General features: G+C 34.2%; 1 protein-coding gene across 1 annotated transcript in view; it reads left to right on the forward strand.

The window, feature by feature from the left end:
* The window catches only part of LOC145692224 (methyl farnesoate epoxidase-like), a 113,311-nt gene that overhangs the window by 7,822 nt on the left and 78,131 nt on the right, over positions 1-27,358 (forward strand). The window lies entirely within an intron of this gene.

Here is a 27,358-nt window from a genome sequence, read left to right on the forward strand (position 1 = left end):
TGCCTAGGAGAAAACGTGGCCCAACTGCTGATATTTCTTATGACTACAGTAACGTTTCAAAAATATAAGCTTAGTACTGCTCCAAATTCATCAATACCAACAACGGAACCTATCGACGGTTTTATAATGCGCGCAAAACCATTTCGAGTGATAATTGAAAACAGGCTATAAGTTTTAACCACAGACGAGATAAACAAAGTCAAAATAAACACAACTAAAATTTTATTATTTTAAAGTTTAACTACCTTCTTTTTTGTAAACTCTATGATTTGAATAAATAAATAAAGGAACCTATCCGAATTGAACACCAGATGTCATATATAATGAAACTCGAATGACAGACTAGCTCATTAAGTACATTCGATTATAGAATATAATTTTTTAAAGACAGGTACTTAATATAGGGTGTAATAAAAGCAAACAGTTTTATAAAGGGTGTATCCAGTTTGTCATAAGGACCAGAATGTGTCACATAATCAGGTCAAAGGTCACGTTGCATGCTAAATCGAGTCTGGAGATTCCAAATCCACATGTGAGATATTTCAAGCACGTAAACTTCTCGTGGGGCGCCCTTGGTAATTCGCAGAAAATGCATATACTTTATCATTGTTATTGATTTTTCTCAAACAACATGGCTTCTGACAATGGTCTATCCATATTTACCTTACATGCTATACATCATTTCTAAGCCCTTCACTATGTCTTTGCAATAAGTTTTTAATTAGTAATCACCTTATAGTTTTTGAGATTTGTGACGACTTCATTTTGTCTTTGATTCTCCATTGACAGTAATGATAATGTTTTGAGCTTTCCTGAATATGCCCAATCCATTTTAGGGCAATTCGCGTTTGGAATATAGAATCTACATAATATCTTCTATACGTAAGCTGAATTTCAGCCATCTCTCTCAAAGTCTGTTCACATCATTGCAATTGGACAGGCCCTTTACTGTTTTTTTTTTTAAATGTAACAACATAAGCAAACACACACAGAAAAATCCGTTCTCCGGACAGCGGTATATTGTATATACAAATATATGTATCCTCTTGCTTACTATAGAAATCAGTACCGAGCATACGTTATCCGTATGCTACATAGGCACTACCCTTAGGTGTTACATCATGCCGTTTCAGGATGTCTGACATCTAACAGTTTTCCGTATATCACATACATATACTTATGTTACCTTCGTCAGCTATATGTTATATCCGTCCATTAGTATGTGATATCCTGACCGCCTACATTGTTTCATACGGAAAGTACATATAGATGGAACACTTATACAGAAAGTATTATAAAACATGCGTTTTCAGTTATACGTCTGCTGTACGTTAAGTCCAAAAACTACAGGAATTACGCATGTAACCTATCTTTTTAAGTACGTCACCTACAATTTTTTTTCTCAGTGCACTTACAGCTTGTCATCTCTTCAGATATCACTTCTATTCAAACAAAAGAAGAGAACGAGAAATGAAATGTCCATTTTTATTTAATTATATCGTTCCAGCTTTGTAATCTTTGTCTTCTATTTCAACACAAACTACATTAGGAATAGAAAAATCGCAAATTAATCCTTTATTTGTGAGTACTGTTAAATAACATACACTAAAGCTAGTGTTCGAAGTGGGGAAAAAAGCAGAGGCGGCATGCGTTTATTACGATTCTGACTCGACATACCGGCTATCTAAATGTTGAAATGCAGTGATGGTATGTTGTCTAAAACAGTGGTTCTCAAGCTTTCCGATAGCGCGGATCCCCTGTTCATTCGCGAAGTGATCTGCGGACACCTTTGCAATGCTATCTGAAATTTCGCATGTTCTTAAAAGATATACTAATTAAAATTACCAGTGACAAGAAAAAGATTTAAAAAAACTAATGCAATATGTAATTTATCCTAAAGATACATTATTTGTTTTCTGGTGAGCGTAATTTCAATTGAAAATACAGTAACTTTCAAGACTGAAAATCAATATATATATATAGGTTCGATTCCATATTAAGGCGATTTCGCTGAGGCATCAAATGTTGCAATGCCTTTTTAGACAACTCTTCATACTCACAGTGCACACGCAAACCAATTTGAGTCAAGAGTTACTTGCAGTGGCGCATCTAGGAACATATTTTGGGAGGGATTTATCATCCTTTTTTTTTTCGGAAATACCAGAATTGGGGGAGGCTTGATGTTTATAAACATAGGAATGACTAACATTTACTTCTTCTTCTTCTTTTTTTAAAATCTAGAATTGGTGGTAGTGGTGGGAGCTTTACGCCTCTTGAAGATGAAAACCATGAAATCTCGAGGCGTCGTTCAGTTAATATACATCTCTTGAAAATGTGCCCTAACAAAGAAGAACTTCATGAAGTAGCCCTATATAATGGTTAACCAGTTTCAAATCAGAAATTTTGTAAAGTAGGAAAACATTTAAATTTACAAACGTAGGTATAATTTCTAATTGCTTCTTTTTTAGTAACTGAAAAAATACTTCTTGCATAACAGCTGTGAGTTCTTTATTACAACACATTTCAATTTTTAGGCGTCACGGACCCCCTGGTTAGATATCACAAACCTCGCTTTGAGAACTACTGGCCTAAAAGATTGCTTTCTACTTCCATAAAGAATTAAAACCATGGTAGAACGTTTCGTAGTTATGGGTGAGGTGTGGAAAGGCTTTGTCCCCGCCTGCAACTTTCTGCAAATAATAATTAAAAATATCCCCATATGTTGTATTACAGAGAATTATACAGGAAATGCTCTAAAACGGATTTTTTATATTAACACGTTTTTATACAATTTCAGGCGAGTAAACTCCCGTACTTCCCACTTGATTGAGGTATTCCAGATCCCCGGGAAGTTATTATCCAATTATTAAAAGGACGCAAAAATACGTTTTAATGAAAGTACATAAGCTCCATCAATTTAATATTTTTGACACACCAAAGAATAACCGAACACTTAAGCAAAATAACAGATTTTTTGATTGCATAAACTATATTTTTTCTTGTAAATACCAAACTTAGTTATGTATTTCTTTACTATTGTAGACAAAAGAACCCTGGCGAACTCATAACAATACTTTCCGATTTCAGTTTAAACGAATCGCCTCATACACTGCCTTTGGTTTGGATTGGACCCATGACTGATTTCTGTGACTATTATCTGCAAACAACACAACCAACATAATAAGTTCTTGAGCAGGAGCACGGGATGAACATGTTTTTAGACAACTCTTTTTAAAAACAAAACATAGGAAAATTAATACCAAAAAAAGTTGGTGCTGCCAACTTACAAAATTATTTCTACATAAGAAATAAAATCTTTGACGTACAAAGCAATTCGTCAGTTATTGTGGATAAAAATTGATTTATTAAGGGTATGTTAGCATCCACTTTCTAGTGACGGTATATCTTGATCAATGAAACACCAGAGGCGGTATGTCTTCATCATTGAGAAACCAGAGGCGGTATGGCATACCACCGCATACCGTCTCACTTCGACCACTGATTAACGCTCTATGGTATCCTCTGTAAGTTGGCAGTTTGTTTAACTTGGTCTCATTGTTGTGATACTTACATTTCTCCATAAGGTATGCATTGACGGTATTTAACTTTCTGCAAGTTGACCATTGTCTACATATTAAAATGCTAGATTTATATGTTTGTCTCCAAAGAAATGTTTATATGTTTGTCTCCAATCCTTTCGACAACGAGATCTCGAAAACCACAAGTGCTAGAAATGTGCCGTTTTCACTGATCGATTGCACATTTTGTGCAGATTGTCCAGATTTAATTGAATATTTAGAAAAAATGGTCATTTTATCTTTATTACATTTTTAGAGGTACACTGGGAGTATTGAAATTTTACAAAATTAAAGCATCATATCATACGAGTTATACATTCTAACACCACATAGCTGTATACTGGGTTTGTATATCTCTCAGGCATTTGTTTCATGGGCAAATGATAATGAAAAGCAAAGGATAACCATTTCTCCAGTCTAAGATGAATCTTTATTGTCTGGAGTGTTTTCCCCAATGAACACCATATAGATCTATCACTGACATTATAATTAATTATGTGTGTAATGTATTTGCTTATTACATACTGCATGCAAGAAGAAAGAAAACACTGATCATACATGACTTAGAAACTCCAACAGGAAGTCGGCCCAAATCTTGCAAACGGTGCGAGATATTGAATAAATAATCGAAAAGTCTCCCATTTATGGTACTCCTTGCCGATTTTTATCAAGACGTCCTTCACTTGTGTCTGTAAAGGGACATGTACAGATATTGTGAGGAGCGGTAAGGAGATTCATGCTCATATGTGAATGATGCGCTGTGTAGAGAGCGGAAGTTCTGCTAGTTCTATCCCAAAATTTTGTCACTTTGAAGCAAAGATATTCTCCAACTGTTAATATTAAATTTACCTCCGTACAGGGGTAGATTCGCTCACGGCAAACAGCGGCTGGATCAACGTTATTAGGTGGAACAACATGATAAAGACGAAACTGAATATTTTTTCGAGAAAAAATATTCAATTCGAAATTAACTAACGCTGAAATTGTGCGCAACCAAACCAACTCCCTTTCCTCCATAACTTATCCATTGCAGATGAGAAAATCTAGCTGCTAGTCTTTAATTGATAAAACTTATTAAAAAGATGCAGAACTACGTAAAATCTAAAGTTTTACTTCAATTCGTTTCCATCCGATGTTAAGAAGGTAGTCCTATTCCTTTTACTCATTACCAAACCCACTACCAACAATGACAACTTTTTAGTAATGTTTCTCTTTAAGTTCTGATTAATTGGAAATGTATTCAAAGTTTAACCTGAGTCGCTTTTCTGGAAGTCTTGAGTCGTATTGAAATCGAATTTCTGGAGACAAGCACTCCCTTGTTATAAACTTAATTTCCAAGAGTCTTACATTTAAGAGTCGGAAGCGGTTGTGAATCAAACAAACCCTGTTAAAATTTTGCCTTTTTCATTTCTTTTTAATGTAAGACGAGAGAAGGGACATGTGTTACTTTCCTTATTGTCCCAGGTTCCTCAGATTTAGCGCTCTGATAAATTTTACAATATAGATTGTATTACCTTCCCGATTGGACAGTAGTTGTGTGAATACAGTAAATATCGATTCAACTGTACATTCAATTCCCAACGTTATCCTCGTTTGCAATTCCATCATTTCAAAACTCCGACAACCAAGGAAACGACAAATGTTCATTTAAATTTAATATTATAGTGTTACTTATATCACTAGTACAAATAAACGTAACGGATTGTTTTAAAATATGTAGAGCTACTATGGAAGTTATAATTATTTCTTTAGTTATACAGTGTTTCTACAAATGTTCCATACCTCCGCGTGTGGATGGTGGGAAGAGGATCACCAAACTTCACGTTTTTATGAGACGTGCGTGAACATGGTAGGAGATAATTTATTTTGATTTCCTATCAGCTTATTTGCAATGAACCATAAATAAATGCTTTGAATGCAAACTTTTCCTGTGAATACATTATTAAAAGAAAGAATGGTTTAACTATCAGAGATGCAGCCAATTCATTTATTATAATCTTTTCTACATTTTCCACACTTTTTAATTTTAGAACTACAACGTCCTTCCGGCAAGACGTAACGTCCTAAAAGTCCTACCATGTTTATTTATTAAGTAGAGTATATTTAGAACATATACGAAACATACATGAATTCTTTGTTACCATGTTGGATCGCATTAGTGGTGATGGGTCATTCTTGAACAATGTGGTATTCAGTGACTAATCAACTTTTCACCTTTCCGGCCGAGTCAACATGCACAATTGTCGTATTTGGGGCACAGAAGATCCACATGTGCTCGTGAGGCTTCAAAGTGAACGTGTTTTGCGGTTTCCAGAGCAAAGGTGTATTGACCATTCTTCTCTGCTGAGAGCTCACTGGCATTGCCTATTTTGATATGCTCCAGAACGTCCTTGTTCCATAGTTAGATGAAGATGACCAGGATGGCCACTTGTGGTGGTAACTAGATGGCGCCCCGCCGCACTACCTGACAGACTTAAGGGAATTTCTTGATCAGCGTTTCCAGATAAGTTGATAGGTTCTGGTAGTAGTAACGGCCTGACTTGATCCCGTTTTGAACTTTGACTCCGAGCTTTGTGACGTCATAAGTCAAAGGTCAATAACCTTGGTCCGGAATCAATGACATAAGTTTACTTAGGACCACCCCCTCTAGATTTTGGCAGGTGTACCTTGGCCCACCCCCTAAATTTTGACAGGGGTACATAGGACCACCTCCCTTAAATTTTGGAAATTGACAAATTTAAAAATTTGGTATGGTAGCTTAGGACCAGGGTATGTATCTTTATTAGTACTGGGGGTCCACCTCGTTCTCTTTTATGGGTAAGAAATTGAAAAAAAATCAAATTTTTGGGGTTTTTGCCCTAATTTATCCCCTTTGATGAGGTTTAATTACCCTATATGGTTATATGAGAGTGTTCAGAGGTCCATTTCCTTTCATAAGACATCGGTATATTGATGCAAACCTTTAAATTTTTGGGAGGGGTACCTTGGCCCACCTCTTCAATTTTGGAAATTGACCAATTTAAACATTTGGTATAATAGTATAGGACCCTAATATATATCACTATAAATTTTGGCAGTCCACCTCGTTCCCTTTCATGGCTAAAAAATTGCCAAAATATAAACGTAAGCAATACGTTGTACCACGTGCTTGGTTTATGGTTCATTTTATCCCCTTTGATGAGGTCCTATTACCTTATATGGTTATATGGTCATGTATAGGGTCCATTCCCTATCATAAAACATAGATACATTGATGAACCCTTTTAAATTTTTGGGAGAGGTACATTGGCCCACCCCTTAAATTTTGGAAATTGCCCAATTTAAACATTTGATATTATAGTATAGGACCCTAATATATATCATTATAAATTTGTGTGGTCCACCTCGTTCCCTTTTATGGGTACAAAATTGCAAAATTTTAGTACAACCACGTGTTTGGTTTTAGGCCCATTTTATCCCCTTTGATGAGGTTCTGTTACCTTATATGGTTATATGGGCGTATATACGGGTTCATTTCCTATTGTAAGACATGGGTATATTGATGCATCCCTTTAAATTTTGGGAAGGGGTACCTTGGCTCACCCCTTAAATTTTGGAAATTTGCCAATTTCAGAATTCGGTATTATAGTATAGGACCTCAATATGTATCATGATAAATTTGGATTGTCCACCTCATTCTTTTTCGTGCGTAAAAGATTGTCGAAAATTTGTACGACCACGTGTTTGGTTTTGACCTAAGTTATCTTCTTTGATGAGATCCTATTATCTTATATGATTATATGGGTATGTATAGGGGTCAATTATCTTACATAAGACATAGATATATTAGTGCACCCTCCTTAAAATTTGGGAGGGGTACCTTGGCTCACCCCTTAAATTTTGGAAATTGTTTAATATAAGCATTTGGTATAATAGTATAGGAGATCAGTATGTATTACTATACATTTGGGTGATCCATCACGTTCCCTTTCATGGGCAAAGAACTACCAAAAATCAAATTCGGAGGTTATTGACCCATTTTATTTCATTTGATGTTTTATTATCTTACACGATTATATGGGCATGTATAGGGGTCTATTCCTTTCTTAAGATATAGATACATAGGTGCATCCGTTGAAAAATTTGAAGGTATATATTGGCCCCCACTTTATATTTTGGAAATCGCCAAATTTAAACATTTAATATAGCACTATACGACCCTAATATGTAGTAGTATACATTTGGGTGGTCCATTTTTGTTCCCTTTTATGGATAAAATTGTTAAAAATTCAAATTTCGGTGGTTATTGACCAAATTTTTTCTCTTTAATGAGGGTTTTATTATTTTATATGAACATATGAATATGTTTGGGGGTCTATTTTCTTTTATAAGGCATGAGTACTTCGAGGCTGTCATCTTAAAATTTAGTAGAGGTACATTGGCACACCCTTAAAGTTAGGAAATTGCCCAATTTGTTATAATAATATACCTTCTTAATATATACCATTATAAATCTCGTTCCCTTTCGTGGGTAAAAAATTGTGAAAAAAATGTAAATGAACCCTTTGATAAGGATTTAGCACGTTATGTGGGTATGTACAGAGGTTTATTACCTTTCTATTTTTATGCTCCGTTTTAAATTTTGTTGGGGTACATAGAACCATTCCTTAAATTTGGTAATTATCGATAAACGTTTTCTGGGACCCATTGTGAATGTTGGCGTCCCTCTAATTGCCAAATATTCAAATTTTAAAGGTTATTGACCTATTTTATCTTTTTTGATACGGCTTTATTATTGAATGAGTACAAAATTTATTACTTTTTCATAAGACACAGGTGTATTTGTGTACCATTCTGAAATATTGGGAGTGTTCTTAGATTTGGGTGATATCTCATTCTTTGGGAAAATCATTGTCAAAAAATAGTATGGTCACGTGATCAGTTATTGACCTATGATGGGATTAGGAGCCCAGCACATTGGTACATTAATACGTTCCTCTTAAACTTTGTAGGATAATTTGAGAATTGTCAAAATGAAATTACGTCATTGATTTTGATTATTCCAGCCTATGGGCCAAATATAAACATAAGCAATACGATGTACCCATATAATCATATAAGATAATAGGATCTCATTAAAGAGGATAACTTAGGTCAAAACCAAACACGTGGTCGTACTAATTTTCGATAATCTTTTACCCATGAAAGGGAACGAGGTGAACCATCCAAATTTATCATGATACATATTGAGGTCCTGTACTATAATACCGAATGCTTAAATTGGAAAATTTCCAAAATTTAAGGGGTGGGCCAAGGTACCCCTCCTCAAAATTTAAAAGGGTTCATCAATGTATCTATGTTTTATGATAGGGAATGGACCCCATACATGACCATATAACCATATAAGGTAATAGGACCTCATCAAAGGGGATAAAATGAACCATAAACCAAGCACGTGGTACAACGTATTGCTTACTTTTATATTTTGGCAATTTTTTAGCCATGAAAGGGAACGAGGTGGACCACCCCAATTTATAGTGACATATATTAGGGTCCTATACTATTATACCAAATGTTTAAATTGGTCAATTTCCAAAATTGAAGAGGTAGGCCAAGGTACCCCTCCCCAAAATTTAAAGGTTTGCATCAATATACCCATGTCTTATGAAAGGAAATGGACCTCTGAACACGCCCATATAACCATATAGGGTAATTAAAACTCATCAAAGGGGATAAATTAGGGCAAAACCCCCGAAATTTGATTTTTTGGCAATTTTTTATTCATAAAAGAGAACGAGGTGGACCCCCAATACTAATAAAGATACATACCCTGGTCCTAAGCTACCATACCAAATTTTTAAATTTGTCAATTTCCAAAATTTAAGGGAGGTGGTCCTATGTACCCCTGTCAAAATTTAGGGGGTGGGCCAAGGTACACCTGCCAAAATCTAGAGGGGTGGTCCTAAGTACCCCTATGTTATTGACCCCGGGCTAAGATCATTGACCTTTGAGCTATGATGTCACAAAACTCGGGGTCAAAGTCCAAAACGCGATCAGGTCAGGCAATTACTTCTCTGGTGCACCAATTGCCTGGCCGTTACGGTCCCCAGATTACACGCCACATGATTTCTTTCTGTGGGGGTTTGTGAAAGATAAAGTTTACACCCCTCCTCTACCAGATAATGTTAATGAACTCAAACATCGCATCACAAGAGCCATCGCGAACGTTACCCCCGAAATGCTGGTTACTGTTTGGCAGGAAATCGACTTTCGTTGGGATGTGCCCAGGGTAACCGCAGGAGCATGGATTCGTCACAAAAACCTGGAAGTGTTTTGCAGTATAATGACATATAAACCAGGTCTGTATGTGGTTCAAGAAAGAATTAGCCTATAAGTGATTGAAGTTGTGAACTCTGTAAAGAATCACTGTATGTTTCGTTACCAATAATACCGTATATGCGAGAGTAATATCCGGAATTCAATTCTTCGGGAAGTACAGAAGGAGAAAAATATTACAACGTTAGCACTACCATTTTTACATTTTATATTCTGCGCTTTTCTACTCTCTACTATTTATGAAATAGGAAAGTAGGAATGTTTCGAACAATTACGAAAGAAACAACACAAATCTGCGTAGGGAAGTACTGTATTTAGCAATTTTGAGGGGCATGAGTGGCTCAGTAGTAGAACGCTTGCCTATGGTTCATCGCGTCCTTGGTTCCTTCGCCGGCCAAGTAAGTTTGTGGTGGACAATACCCGTGTCTGTGAGCTTTCTCTTGGTACTCCTGTTTCTTCCTACTTTCTCATTCCACTAATTCTTCCGTCATCATTCACTTCTTTTAATTGACGTCTTTCTTAGTCTTAAAAATGGCAAAATCGTGGGACGTTAAGCTGAATTATATTTAATTTTTCCTTATTATTCACCGTTTATTTGCTTTTGGCATGGTGTAAGTACCAGTAATCAAATTTATAAACTAAAATACCCGTGTAATGTACGCATACGTAAAATTTAGTTGAACCTTCGGGTAAAAATGTACGGATATTTCATGGTAATTAATATTTTTTTTATTCTACTGGAATAGACTGTTCTTTTATTCATGTACTAGATGTGTAAAAATAGATATGAAGCTCGTTGTCTATTATTGTTTTACTTCTCTTAACGACGACACACATACTCATAACGGTAACACACATACTTATAACGATAACACACATGCTCATAACGATAACACATATACTCATAGCGGTAACACCTATGCTCATAACGGTAATACACATACTCATAACGACACACATACTAATAACGGAACACACACTAATGACGCACATACTACACGAATCAATTACTGAATACTTAACTCAATTTGAAGACTACGAAGATTATTATTTCGACAAACTATCCAAGTTACTTAGGTCGAAAATTACTAATTTCTACCATTAGTTTGTTTTTTCAATTAATCACTAATTTGAATAACAAAAAAAGAAGATGAATTATAAAGAAATATAGCTATATTATTGTGTAATTTTATTATTGAATACAAGCAAAATGATTGTAAGGAACTTCCCATGTAGTAAATTAACTTTTAATTTTTAATTACAAATTATATTATACAGATTTCTCACAACTGATACTTTACAACCCATATTACATCAATGTAGTAAAAAGTTATGTGAACCTTAACCATAAAGATTGTAGATACGATACCTAGTTAAGCTAAAATGAAACTTATTTGATCGCGTAAAAGAAGTTGTAAAATATTTCAATTTACTATATTGAATAAGTAAAACATTGTTATAAATAACACTATATCAAGTAACAGAAGTCATTGAGTGGATTAGAGTAGCTAATTTAAAACAATAATGTTCTGTTGCGTGTTTAAACATTATTAGTCACAAATAAACATTTTACAAGAATAATGGGAGAAAAATAATTTGATGGCATTTGCCGAGTGAATATAGGTTAGTGGTTAGCCTTGGTTCTTCTTACTAGTCCATAGTCGGGGTTAGTCGGGAGTCCATAGGCTCAAATCTCGATACCAAGCATCCTAAATGGCGATTTTTCATTCTTTTCATGAAAATGCCAGGATATCTCTAATACATAAGCCTTGGCAGACTTCTATTAAAAGTATGCTGCTGTTTATGTTTAAGTGTATATTTGCCATTTCGCTGCATCTGAAATTATGTTAATAAATAAATACATAATAAGAAGGATTCAATCATTATAAATTGAAAGCTAATTCAATAGCTAGTAATACAATAAATAGCAAATACAGTCTGAGGGTAATAAATACAATAAACACAATAAAATATAACATAACAGACATGGATAAAGCAATCGAGTAAAATTGTAGAAGCTTCACTTCATAGGAAACCAGCATCGAAATCATAATAATAATAAAACAAAAAACGCTCGTATTTGTATATAACTTACAACAGTTTTTTTTAAATGTAGTGGTATTTTATTACAATAAGATACGCAAACATCTCCTGTAAAGTTGAATTCAGACACTTGCAGGAGCCAAATCATCCGTAGATTTCTCAACTTCTAGGTTTCCAGAAAAAATGCATATAGTGTAGTTGACGAAAGTAAATACTGATAAAAACGTTCAAATCTACTCAAATGTAGATTTCACAGGAAATTTGTTGTTTCTTGACAAATGAACTAACGTACTTAGTAGTCACGTTATTTTCATTCTGAAACTAGTTTATCTGAAATTAGTAGAAAAATTTCAATTATTCCGAAGATAAATAATACCAAAACAGACATTAACAAATATTCTATGTTGCAATATACTAACTAACAAGTCAAGTTAAAGTGTGTCCTAACCCCTAAGGGAGAAAGATATGTCTAGCCTTTCACGGCTACTTTTTCCAAAGCATATTTACCTGTTTACTATATTGTTTCTTGAAGGGCTCAAGGTTTTCGGGAATTTATGTACGTTTAAGTGTAGGTAGGTAGGATTTGTACTGGAAGCAAGCTTTAAGACATTGCTAGTTCTTTGACTCTTTCTTATGTTTCTATCCTTTCCTCATCGCCCATCTGTGTATGAATTTGTGACGCTTGCGCCTTGGGATTTTTCTTGAAAAACTGATTTATTATTATTATTATTTTAGGGTTTTGCGAGGTTAGTTAGAGATTCGATTATTGTATTTGGAGTTTCTGTAACCCCCATGGAAGTGGTTCTCTAGAAACTTGACTCTACTAGTCTGTTCGAAAACTTTTTTTTGAGGTGTCTAACAAAATCTTTTAATTTGGTGATGTTACTCGGAACGCTTCCTCAATTGTCATATAATTCCTGGTCATTCTGATCCAAAATCTTTCTGTGCATTGTAGTTTAAGGAGTGTTATTTTATATAGGTAATCATCCTAGGACTCGAAAGTCTTCATTAAGTACCTCCATAATACTACAATCTCGAAGTGCTAGATGCTCAGAATGGTTTCTAGTTGGGTAAAATGTATTCTATTGCCGTATATTCTTGATTTCTTGGCCAGGGGAATTCTTGTGCATACATGATTTAAAGTTTACGTGAAAATGATTAGCCAAAGCAGTTCTAGACCCGAATTTGAAGAGACCATCATGTAAAATTTTAACATTGAAAAATCTCTAAATAAGCATTTGTTGATTGTTCGTGTAGGAACGAACTAAGGACGAATACATTCTTTATTTTAAACTCAGCTTTTAGAATTAGCACTCTTTAACTTTTTAATTCCAAGAAAAATGTCAAAATTATTCACATTAGTGTTTTTGACTGTGAACTTTATCAACGAAATATTATTCTAAAATGTCTTGGAGTCCCCTTGAAATAAATTTTGAAATCACCACTGATCTTCTGGTTGCTAGTATCGAATTAACTGTTCTTTATATAAAGACAAAAATCTGGCCTCAGCACAAAGAAGAAAGATGCCTTCGGAATTAAAAGATCTGTAAGGCAATTTCTGAGAGAAAAATGATGAAATATAAATTCATAAACGATCTGATTGCTTATTTTTTTTCCTCTTTTGAATTATGGCAGAGCACTCCACTTTAACGGCAATGATACAAAAATCAAGCAAAAATCAATCAATAATTCCTAATATTTTTTGAATTCGATTTTACTCTTTATACTTTACTTTGCAATGTCAATTTTACCGAAAGAAAATTACTGTCCGTTAAACAAGTGAATTTTCAAATTTTTGTTTCTTTTTTAGAATTTGAACACCTTTTGCGATCTATCCAGTCCTCGGTTTCGGGTACTGATTTGTGTTTCTGGATGCGAGTACTCGATTGCCGGTTCTGGAACCAAGTATCTGATTTTTACTAGATCTGGGTCCGGGTATTTTCGAAACTAGGTAACCTAAATCTGATATTTTCTGACCTTCCTGGTCTAGTTGTGTAGCAGAATTGTCTCGGGCGTTGGACTTCGTCCTATGAGTTGCAATCAAGATAATTTCAGATCATCAGGAAAATGGTGTATCTAAGTTTTACGTTCTACGGTTATGCCGACTAGGCTAAAAGAGACTGTGATGATGAAAAATAAATGGTGGAATGAAGAAAGTGGGAGGAAACGGGAGAACCCCAAGGAAATCCACATTCATGGAATTTGTCCATGACAAAGTTCACTTGGCGCGAGTTGGGATGGAACCAAGGAACTCATATACCAGAAGTGAATGCTCTACTACTGAGCCACCGCAGCCTCGAGTCTCCTGAACGACATCTTACGAATAGTAGCTTAGTGATAGTTTCATTGACATTATTGCTTTTATATAATATTCGTATACGTAATTTGCGGATCACTTCTTTAGATAGTTGTAATCTTCGTCTGCAATGGTCAACCAACTTCAGTACTACAAAGCTTTATTTCCCGAAGACCGCCAGAGGTTTTTCTTCCTATTTGTGGTTCCTTGGTCTACAGGAAGATGTTTCACCGAAAATGCAGCTCGTAACTTCTTCTAAGAAAGAGTCCCAGATACAGTTGACCACATTTGGGCAATGTAGTACACTAACTACCAGTAACAGACCTAGAAGGTTTGTAATGAGAATGGATTCGACGGAGTGGAAAAATAGTACTAATACGTATATAATAAACACGTTTATAAATTTAGAAGAAATACATAAATGGAAACACGTACCTGTAAACTATGGATATATTCAAGGAAATATCTGAGAAAATATAAGTATGTAAGAGTACGATATTTTACAATGCAAAGTACTAACGTAAAACAAATGCAAAAGTTTTCATAATTCAATTATTGAACGAAACCATGGCCTTAAATTTCTGAATGGGATCATCAAGAATTTTTATAGAAATCACCTTTTCAATAGAAAGTAAAATGAGCCCAATACAGAAAAGAATAGGTATTCTAGACTGAATGTATTGCTGTAGGAAGAAAGAAGAGCGGTCTTAATAGGGATTTGCTGCACCTACTGTTGGGCTGCCTATTCTAGCGACACATGATTACCTATTTTAGGACAACGTTGCTTGGAAACATACATTCTTTACATTGTGCCCAAAATATAAAGATTTAGAATTACAAAATCATAATCAGGAAAATGTGTTTCAAATAGAAACGAACTGAGACATTTTTTACGAGAACTTCTCAGCACTTGCCAACTAAAAGATTTAATGCTAAAAACAGAAATCAGTAGATGTAGTTATTGGGAAAGGTTAGGTTAATTAGTTAACTTCCTGTTTTAAAAAAAATTGAGATTGCTTGGTTGTAGAGAGTCTCTCGAGTTCGATTCCAGGTAGAAGAGCCTTGAACGTATTATTAATTTGTTTTAAACTGTAGGTCTATGTCTCATATAGCTTTTGTACTGATGATGAATATTGAATTCTAATCAACCAATCAAACTACTTTCTTCATTCTAGATGGTAATCAGTAATTTATACTGTATGAATGTGTTTCATTAAGTAGCCTTCATTTCCTTACAATTGATCTTGTCGATTCCCTTAAGATTAAAAGTTTCGAAATTGCAATTCGGTTCACAATAAATAATATGTTATCAGAAACCGTGAGAAAAATAAAGCTATAATCTTTTAACTGAATATACTCTAAACAAGTATATTTTTTGTAAAGGTTTTCAGTGTGCAAAGTTATGAATGTTGTTACAATCGTTTTCCCAGTAATTTCATTGGATCAATTTTTCCTTCCATTACTTAGAGATAAAAGGTTTTTTGTATTAATAAAATAAAGTCGTAATTGAAATTAGCATATTTCTTGTTCGTCTTTTTTGGCTTAAGTAATCCAATAAATACTAGTGAAACGTATATACAACTTAGTTCTTAGTTGAAACTCACGGATTGTGCTGCCATGCTTGTAAGTTTTATAAGGATTGTGTTATTGAAATTTGTTCAAACGTTTTAATAATTGGAATTTTGGTATAAATTTTCACTTTTGAGTTGCTAACAAGTGTGTTATACAGTATTGTTGTAGCATATAGTTTGTATTGAATTTGTCGTATTAGTAAATATGTTCATCCGATCATATTATTATTCGATTTTGTTTAAGTTCGCGAATGTGTATGAGGTTTGAACGTTGAACTTTTGGGTCCGAATATTCGCCTCAGGATTTTATTTTCAAATAATTTCAGCCTGCATTCTTCCCTCAAGATAAATGATCATGCTTCGCAGCTTCACAGTACAACAAGCATAATTATCGTTTTACATATTTTAAGGTTCAAGTTCTTCGACAGGATTAGAGAAGACAAAATATTTTGGACTAAATAATAATACGAATTTTCTGTTTTAGGTCGACGTTTAATTTCTTCGTGGAAATAGTTATAGTCTGTTACTATTGATCCTAGATATTTGAAAGAATCCAGTTTCTCGAAAGTATCGATATTTTAATGTGTCCATAATTTGCAAAAAACGATATTACTGTCACGGTAAACTTCTGTCACTACGGCATGGCGCGTCCTCTGGTTACGGATGTAGGAGAAATGTAGAGGTTAGCTGCGGATTGAATTAGCAGTCTCTTATAGATGACAAGGAGTAGTCCTCGTACTTGGGAGTTTGGCGTCAGGCTTCAGCATCATATTGTAAAAAAAAAAAAAAAAAAAAAAAAAAAAAAAAAAAAGACTGTCGTTTAGAAACATTCAAAGAAACCTCTGAGTAGGACTGCTTCTGTATTAATAGTATTGTCAATACACGGACAACTGGTTTCGGCAAATGATAAATCGTCACATGAGAACCAGAGGTACGTAACATTTTCGTAGGTTTACAGGCGAGAGGATAAAAATATTATTCTTTTAGAAAGATGTGTTTTTAATAAGATGGTAATTGTTCTATGTTACAACAGATGATAGACAAGGAGAGCAGATGGCATTACATTCCATTTACATCAAGTGGGGCTTTCAAACTTATGTACAAACATGATGAAAATGAAAACTGCATTTTTGGAGTTACGTTTCTCTGGTTCTCATGAGGCGAAATGTCAGTACCTGTTTTTCAATTTAGGTATAGCTTTCATAACATTGTATAATTATAACCACACAATGCCTCAGTTCGTGCATACATTCTCATATATTTTATATGCTACTCGTATTTAAGATAACTTAAAGAAACATAGGTAAGAGTTTCCTATAGGAATTTCATTCAATTGAATCGCTCAATGAACCGATTCATAAAGAACCGGTTCCTGCCCTTGAACTATGAAATGTTTGAAATAATAGTAGAATCATTACATTTCATAGTTCAAGGGCAGGAACCGGTTCTTTACGAATCGGTTCATTGAACGATTCAATTGAATGAAATGTCTATAGGAAACTCTTCCCGATAATAGATTGTTTTACTTTGCAACTGAAAATTACACGTCAAACTATAATGGCGTTTCACACAATTATATCTTATAAACATGTCCTTGACCAGGAATACTATCATCATAGCTACGTACTAACAAAATATATTGCTCAATCTACAAATATTACTTATATTTTTCAATTCTTTCTTTTTCTTTTAATTTTGTGGTTAGAGCTTGCAAGAATAGCACTTCTGCTCTGATTACTATGCTAAATATATAACAAGATATACAACATATAAATGTTATCGTTGTATAATGAATCAACAAGTATTCTATTGTGGTTCCTAGTAACTTAGTTTCAATTTTTTGTAACAATAGCTATCAACACAAAGTTTTACTTAAATCGAATAAGTTTAAGGATGGTTATCGTAGAACAATATAATTGTTAGAAACGCAAATGCCGACCATGTAAATGATAGAAGTCTGACTAGTGTTGCTTCAATTAATTAACTTCGTTCACTTCACTGATTTATACTTAATCATAATGAGTTTTAGTTACGTTGTACATCCAAGGTTTACATAGATAATAATTAATAGTGTTGATCACTTTACGATTAGAAGCATGTGAAATTGTTCTTTTCTTTTTTTCTTTTGTCATTTACATCATCTTACCATTTAAAACATGCCATCCAAACCACATCAATAGGGCAACCCAAAAGCATAAAAAACACAACAGCAATTTACACATATGTTTGGTACCTTGAACATGGTTGTGGTTGTCTAAAGGTCCAGAAGAAACTAATTTTAAAAGCATAATTTTAGAAAATAAAGCATAAAACATAATTTAAAATATACAGCACAATTCTTGAAAAATTATGTTTAACTGCAAGTTTAACATAGTGTATTAATATTTTTTAAATCCAAAATGTACAATGCAAAATCATTGAGAACATAACAATGCAACAGTGTAAAGCTTACTTTTATTTCTGTAATCATTTTGGTGTAAATTTTTGATGCGGAGAAAAGCAAAAAAGGAAAAGGAGAAGAAAACTTTCCGCCAGCAATGAATAGTACACAAGAACTCCACACTATATTGTTATGTGTACCTCTTGAACTTGAGCACTTTCTGTACTCTTGGTAGCATCTTTTACTTTCCCTTTCTGTATATATGCACCTCTACACATCTCAACACATGGATATATGCATACAAGTGATAAAAACTGATTAAAGTAAAGCATATCTCTTTACAGTGCATTAAATAGAAAGTTCATTAAATACAGTATAAAAGGAAATGGTTGCATAAAATATTAATAAATAGATCAAGTTATTTAGAATATTTAATGTATAGTAAATATTATACATTTATACAATATTAATGTAAAACAATGATTGAAATTAACAATAAAGTATAATAAAGCATAATTTGAAAAAATATAGCATAATTAAACAAAAAAGCAATCAAACAATAAATTAAACATTATTATTATTATTATTATTATTATTATTATTATTATTATTATTATTATTATTATTATTATTATTATTATTATTATTATTGTGTCCTATCCAACAATACAGAAGTAAAACAATTTTTCAGATTACATTTGATTTTGAGAACAAAATTAATGTATATTTCTAATGTACTCTATAAAATTTTAAGATCAAAACACTAAGAAAATTCGTACCTACATTGCGTACGCAGCTATACGTGTGATTTTTAATTCAATAATTTTATCCTGTAATTCAAATTCTTGTACCGTATTATTTTACATCTGAACATTACAAATATTTATTTATTTATTTATTTATTTATAAGGTGGTTATAAATAGTTCATAGGCTTTGCAAGTGAAATGTGAGGGAAACTATTAATATAACATGTTTGGTCTAATAAAGAAACCAAAGGACACATCTGAAAGTTTAGTTTCTCATATTCATAATCTTGGTTCGTGGCGACAGCTTACAGCACAAGCCTAGATTTCACAATGGCGTCTATGCAGCGGAAAGTATTCCTTGTTTTGAAATATGAGATGTGTTTTTCCCTTGTTACCATAAAACGATATTACGTAGACAGTTTGCAACTGCACTACCAATTCACCAAAGGATTGTGAGATAGTATCGAAAGTTTAAGGACACTGGCTGTATATGTAAAGGTAAACGCACAGGACGTTCCAAACCGTTAGCGGTTTTTCCCATAAAGTCCTAAATCTTCCGATTTTAAAGTTTTGTAATTCCTTCCTCTGGGGGTATATGAAAGACACAGTGCACGTGCCTACACTATCAACAACCTGTGTGAGCTCCTGAATCACATTGAAGCTACATTTACGACCATCGCATTCAATAGGGATATTAGAGCACGTGTGAGGCGAGCTCGACCATCACATAGATGTGTGTCGTATGACGAAAGAAAAACACATGAAACATCTGTAACAATATGTCTGAAACGTGGACAATGTCTGTACATTTTCATTTTCATGCACCTTTCATTGCTACATGTGTTGAAATTTTGTATATAGGCCTTGTAAGTCCAATGAATCATTTATAATCACCCTATATATATATATATATATATATATATATAGGAAATAGGGTGTCAACCGCCAGAGGGAGCACGCTGTGGCTACTGACAAGGAGACTTACGGAATTGTCACTCACCGATTTGAATGAAATTTTGCACACTTGTAGAACATTAAAAATAATCGACACGTGTTTTTCTGTTTCGGCAATGGTGAAGATTCTGTTTCTGTGGAAACCACTCTTTGAACGTTAGGGGTGGTCTCTAAGCATAGACCGAAAACAATAATTTAATATAGGAGAAAACATACTGCCAGGGGGGATTAGGACAGGTGATTCAGAATCTGACGTCAAAATTACAAAATTCAAAATGGCTGATCCAATATAGTGATTCCAATTACAAAAAATGCTTCTGGTTTGGAATTCTCTGCAGTTAGCCAAGAACAATTATAGTTAGCAGAGATTACTGCGAGGAGATTTAAGCCAATTTGAAACCCCTTTCTGTACTTATTTTAATGGGATACTTGATTAAAGTGAGTCTCTGCACCTTCACTATAGCGTTTAGAGGGATACAAACAGTAGAAAGTGTTGCACAATCAATAAATCTATGACACATAGCTACAACATACAGCCTTTAATTTCTGAAAATGGCGTTGTTATCACTGTTGTTATTTATTGTGCAGGAAAAGAATGGAACATTTGATCCTATAGTCCAAAACAACCTCTTTTAATCTGAAATTCTTCTTGTGAAAGCATCCAATTCGGGAAAATTAATATCAGGTCTTGTGAGATCATAGTTTTAAGAAGTTTTTCTCCTAATGTCTAATGTAAAGTCCATTTTGTAATTAGAATCGTGGAATGGTCACAATTCATCAACTCTTCAACATATTTTACAAACAAGAGAAGCCATTCTGCACTAACAGCTGGTAGGATTCAGCCTCTTGATGTGTTCGTCCTTAAGCTATGGAAAACACTTGTTGAGGCATTTTACTGGTATTGTTGTTTACAACTATAACAAATTTACATCTCCGTAATGATATAATTTAGATCCAAGTCATTGATTCATAATTAGTTTTCTTCTCCCAGATTTGCAAATCTTATTAGATATGGGTGATACGAAAACAGTTATTTGGAAGAAGATTTGTTGCATTTTGCGATTTGCCACAGTTATTGCTGTAGACAATCTTTATGCATCACAAACTTATATACGAAATATAATTACTGTGAAGCGTTTCCTCAATAAATTCATAATTATAACATTTGAGGATATATGAAATTCTGACATAGTGAGAGGTGAGGAGACTCACTATACATAAACACCCCGAATAGGGAGTAGGGTGGAGTGTTTTGCACTTTTGTTGGAAATTCGACGACGGCTAGTGCGGAAAAGATGCCATTAGTGACACAGACCTTACTGATTTTTTGAATTTTTTTGGATAACCCCATACCCTGCCCCAACGGACTTAAAGTTTTTTAAGTGTTTGGTTATGCAACACGCACATCGCCAATTAGAGTAAAGCTACTTGTGGTCGTTTTTAGAGCACCTGATGGCTATAATACAATTATGTTATTAAAAGAAACTTGTAGCAACGTTAGTAAATAATTTAAAAATGTTTATGAGTAAAAGTACAGCCATATTAGCTCAGCTGTTGGAATTAATGTCCAGATTTTGTTTGGAATGCCACGTTAACGATGATTATAGGCATAGCCCTTGATATAACACGATTTTCTTTGTGTAACTCTTCTCTTATTTTGATCTGTACGCATAATAACCCAGAACTCACCACGGGGAGATGGTTGCACATCATTTAAATTCATGAAGCATTCGCTAATTAGCTAAAATCAATTTTGAGACAGACTGTACAGTCAACGACTTCAGCGGCAGAAACAGTGTTCAATGGTACATATTGTAGAGTGAATACCTTATATCATCTATTCTTGCACTATTATAATTTATGTTATTATTAATTTAACAAAATCAATCGTGTCGCGATTTCGTCTGTGTTCAATATCGTAAGTCAAGGAAGAGTGGGAACTATTGGTCTAGGGCCAAAGAAAGAGTAGATGAAACCCTAATAAACGGATATTTTAGTTTAATTTCTAGTACTGTTACTGGTATGTTTTAACTTACACTAAAGGCAGAAGTATGAATACTATTAAATTATTTTCAGGTGATACAACATTTCATCTAAGAAGATAGAGTGTATTAATATGTGGCTATTGCTTATTTTTCTCATTGCTATTGGGGCACTATTATATCTGGAACTGTCACAGAAGACGAGATTACCGCCAGGTAAGAAGTAATATATATTTGAAAACAGAAGGTGACAAAAGGACAACGTTTTAGAAAGTGTTTTACAAACAGCAAAATACTATAAACGTTGATATGCTACCATGCTAGAGGAGACAAGGAACCGAGTGCTGTAAGTGGCATCACCTCCTTCCCTCCGATGCAATCTAGACATGTTGTATTGTGATGTAGGTGAAGTACTATAAGACTTTTATTCCCGGCATAATAATTTTACAATATATACAACATCTGCCCCTTAAATAATGCTTCTTTCTCTCCAGGTGCTCCAAGAAATTACAGCTGACGTTACTGCTTCAGCATAGAAAAAATGGAAATGGTGAAAATGATATCATTAAGACAGTAGTGTCTGTGTTGGGTCTGCTAATAATGTTTCGTATTATGTGAAATCCAATTACGCCGAAAGTGAAGTGATTCTGAGAAGAGCACATTGTAGCACCTTCCGACGCTTACTGCAGTGGTTCCTGCAAAATTAAACACTGTCACAAATACGGATATGCCGTTACATCTAACTATATTATAACGATACGTAACGTGACCGCTTCCGAGAGTAGTAAGCTTTGTTACCTACTGAGCCAGAAAACGGGCTCCGTGAAGCTGACATCACTGATGTTGTGCAGAATCAAGACATTAAGGCGTCAAAAAATCCATCGTGCTTTGGTCAGACGGTTTAGTGTGTCGTCACCAAACACGTAAAGTAACAATCGAAAAAAAATACGTCTTACCAAGTGTGTAACCAAGGCACGTTTTGGGGGGTCATAATATTTCATTAAATTACGTAATTGAACTTTAATCATACACTAATTAAGGTTTGAACAACAACAATTGCGATGGAGAGTTTATCATAATAGCCATAACAAAATATTCATTGTCTTATGATTGAAACGACATTTTGATGAGAGGCGTAAACGGGGAGACAAACAAGAACAATATCTCAATATCCTTGGGGGAGAGGGAGGAGAAAGAATTCTTTCACACTTTTTTGACGGACGACGATATATTCCACGGGATTGTGAACAAGCATTTGTTGGGACGGACGGCTAACACAGTTGCTTCTCATTGTAGTCCATGAAGAAAATGTTCATGTTGTGAAAACAAGCAATTTCGAGTAACAGAAACATAGCTACAGGAAGCTCTACGACCACCACCTAGCCAAGTTCTTGCTGGCATTGTGCAGACGGATTGAAAGTAGGATAGGTCACCGTACTATTTCAGTGAATTGTTTTGTTTGTTTGTAAATGGTTAGCGTCGCTTTTCATTACCGAACCTCAAGTTTAAGGTGGAACTCCATCACCGTAATTCGCGCATAGTTAGTACTCTCCTACAGGTAATCGAACTTGGGACCACCCGATGAGGGCTCAGTGAAAAGTCCCAATGCCAGACTAATGGACTACTATCTATTTAGAATTTCATACATCGTAATTACCCGAAAGATTAATATTGTTTCCAGGTTGGAGAAAGAGTTCGACTAAGGATAAAATAAAAATCCCTTGTATAAATATTCTTTAATGAAAAGTGCGCTGTTTGGCAATCGTCAAGAATGCTAATCATCATGTAGAACACAACCGTTGGTTAAAGAATGTACTGCCATAAGTAAGGGAATACTTCAAAGTCGGAAGTCTATCAGCCTCTGTAAATTGTTATAAGTAAACTACTGGTTCGTCAGTTATATTCGATTATAACCCTTTACAACTAAAATATACATGATATGTAACTAATATCTTTTAATATGCAATACGGTGTGTGGTCATATAAATTGGAATGACATATTACAACTTGGAAACAAGTCATTAGTTCAATATACTGTAATTTTCTGTAACTATTTGGCAACTACAGAACAATTTGTACCGATGAAGTCTTCTTTTGAAACATGATTAAATAATTCAAATTTTGAAATGGATACAGACGCTACTTCAAAATTGTTTTGAATAATGAGCTAAATGGAAAGTACCCTGTAGTATGCAAATAATGTCTCCTATAGTCTCAATAATAATAATAATACTACTACTACTACTACTACTAATAATAATAATAATAATAATAATAATAATAATAATAATAATAATAATTGTATACATTTGACAGGAAATCATATTTTGCGAATTACTTTCGGAATACGCTTCTGGATCCTCTAATGCTCAGTGGTGTTATCAACCAGTTTCGAGGTTCAACTTCCCATTGAATAAGATATAAAAAATGAATAATTACATACGTGGTTTTTGTTAATGTCTGAAGCCATTACTGATTTTTCAGTTTTTTTTTAAACAAATACTTATATCGATACAAAACCTAGTTTGTTGGACTTGTTCATTAAAATAAACATTATTTCTCATAAAAAGAAATTAAAACACATTGTCCTGTTTCCACTGGGACAAATTTATTGAATATGTTTGAGCTCAATGAAATGCCGATCCTTAGGCTAAATAAGAGCATTACAAATTCCAAGCATTTGTTTGATTTATCTACCAAACTATTGCAAAGCTATACGACTTCAGTAGCTTAAGAGCTTTCCAAAGACCTTCAGTAACCGTTGGTATCTACTTACAGACTGTTCTGTAAAATTTATCTTATAAAGCTCGTTGTGTTACAAATCTGGTGACTGTGGTGACTTTTCCATATGTTGGTGATATAAGCGTCTACTTTGTGTTGCAGATAATGTATTTCTCCAAGGTTGCAGAATGTTTGGGATGATATTAATACAGTAAAACCTGTCTTCAACGGACCCTTTATTAAACGGAAAACTGTCTTAAACGGAAATATTTCACGGTCCCATGAATTTTGGGGAACAAAACGTGTAAAAAGTCCCTTCATTAAGCGGAAACTGTGTTACGCGGACAACGGAAAGAAAAATAAATATTTAACTGAAAATTCTGAGTTCCGGACTACAGGGTTTAGAAGATGTTTAGACATTTTGTGAGACATATACATTATACTCTCTGCGATAAAATGTTCGTTCTTTTGTTAAATATTTCTGGACAGCGTAGACTTTCCCCAACCACTACTCATATTCACCCCCACAAATTGTCCTTAATCCCCGCAACTTAATCAAGAATCATACGGAATGTCGGAAAGAAGAAAACGAGATAGAGGAAGAAGAGGAATACGATACCGAGTTCGAAGGAATTAGTCCCAGAAGCGACAGTCCTATTAGCGACAGGAACTGTTATCTGTCCTATGACCGATTCATTTACACTGAGATGATGGAAGATGATATGATTCCACCTTGTAAGGTATGTTTGCCTCTGGCGTTATTAGCGCCCGAACAACCTTGGTATGAAATATGTACGTGCCAGTGATACTGTTCGTCAAATATATTTTTCCTCTACTGTGAGTGCAAATAAAACTTATTTTAATTCTAAGTTAGATTTGACATAAAACATATGAAATAACTTAACGAGACAACAGGGATATTTCCATGAAAAGTATATTGCTATGTAATTATTGAAGATCCAGTTGTAATATCCCTTTTCTTCAAAAGCTCTGTTTTCTGTACTTAATTTGATTCAAATCTAATTACTCACTAAGCCCAGTAATATATTTTATTTTGAAAAACTTAAACGTGTAACAGTTTTGCCAACTATCTACTTTTTAGACTTTCTAAGACAATGTGAATAAAATGAAAAAAAATGTAAATGATAAAAGACAGCTTTTGAGATCCCTTACATCTGATTGGCTATTCTCAACCAATCCCACCAATTACAATGCAGTTCACTCTAAACAATCCAAAAGGTAAACAAATTCTTTAAACTATCTCCCCCCTATTGTAAGCTACTAAAACATAAACTAATAGCTTAATTTGCCTTCCTCCCTTGTTTTGACTTATACATAAAAGCTTGTCGTATAGCAATCTGAAATAATCTCTTATAACTAGACGAAAGTCCTGCGAGAGATTTGTAACTTGTGTAATAATTTCTTCGAATACATCGTGTTTTCAGATTTCCTCAAGTGGTGAACACCCTCTTTTTATGGGCGCCCGATGGGAGGGCAAGGATCGCCCCCCTGGCTCACGAAAATGTATACGCAATACATATAGCAAACCAAGTATATTAAATACCAGATATACAAGACGTGATACAGCAACCAGGAAGATGCTCCTCCCTAGAAAATTTTCTTCGGGTGCCCCTACCTGTTTCTGATTCCTTTCTTATGCCATAAACATATTCAATCTAAACTTACGTTCCGCATCATTTTAACATGAAACTTTTAATTATATTAGAATCATAGACAAAGGCAGAGCTACTCTAAATATTTAGTTAGTTTTCCACTTAATATAGTCAGTGTATTCATAAAAATTAATTCAAAAATATAATGTTAGGAAAAACGTATAAAATATTGTTAATGTAATGAGAGCAGTCTCACGTATTAAATTCAGGTACAGCGAATTTTTTCATAGTACATTATGTTATGTTCTAAATCACATTAACATGAAACAAGTTAAAGAAGAGAGAACCTTATCTTCTTTCATTATCTTAGTATGAACGAATCGGTGACTCATAGCGCAGTTAACAGATCGAATCGGTCGCTCATAGGACAGTTAACAGTTCCTGCCGCTAATAGGAGTGTCGCAAGTGGGATGACACCAGTTCGAAGAAGTGTGTAGAATAAATACATATCAAGATGCTCTCAGAAGTTTAAAGGAACTGCAAAAATTTGCCATACGGAAAAATGATTCTGATTCACTTAGTATAATTTCTCAGGCTAAAGTGTATGCAGAAAGTCAAGCAGCCAAGCAGCAATGTACACAGAAAACCCTGCTTGGCTATTAAAAAAATAAAGAAAACGTGTGCATAGTATATTTTGTATTCATTTTAATCTTTTTGTGTATTTATTCGTAGAAGAAAGAAGCACTGTAATCGAACAATGTACGTACAGCAATATATTTTCTCAGTATGCCCCTTTATAAGCATTTTTTTAAGGAAAGGTCTATATCCACTAAGCGGAAACCTGACTTTAACGGAAATTTTTGCAAGTCCCGTTCGATTCCGCTAAAGACAGGTTTCACTGTATTCTGGTACACAGTCACTGATGGAATTCCATGCCTCACTCAAGTGTTGTGAAACACGTTTTTGTAAATTATTTAATTAAGTTGAACTAAGTTATCAACTTGTCTGTAAAGCATTCCCAAACACTGACACTACCTTCTCCATGCATTGTTACACGGTTGTGATGATAGCATTCTTCGGGGCGAGGACGCATGAACTTCTAGCATTGGAGGGGGGAAAGCTGGAATTTAGATTTGTCGGTTTGTGCCCTCTTCCATT

This window comes from Thermobia domestica, chromosome 8, assembly GCF_964235325.1.
Source record: "Thermobia domestica chromosome 8, izTheDome1.hap1.1, whole genome shotgun sequence".
In the NCBI taxonomy this organism is placed as follows: domain Eukaryota; kingdom Metazoa; phylum Arthropoda; class Insecta; order Zygentoma; family Lepismatidae; genus Thermobia; species Thermobia domestica.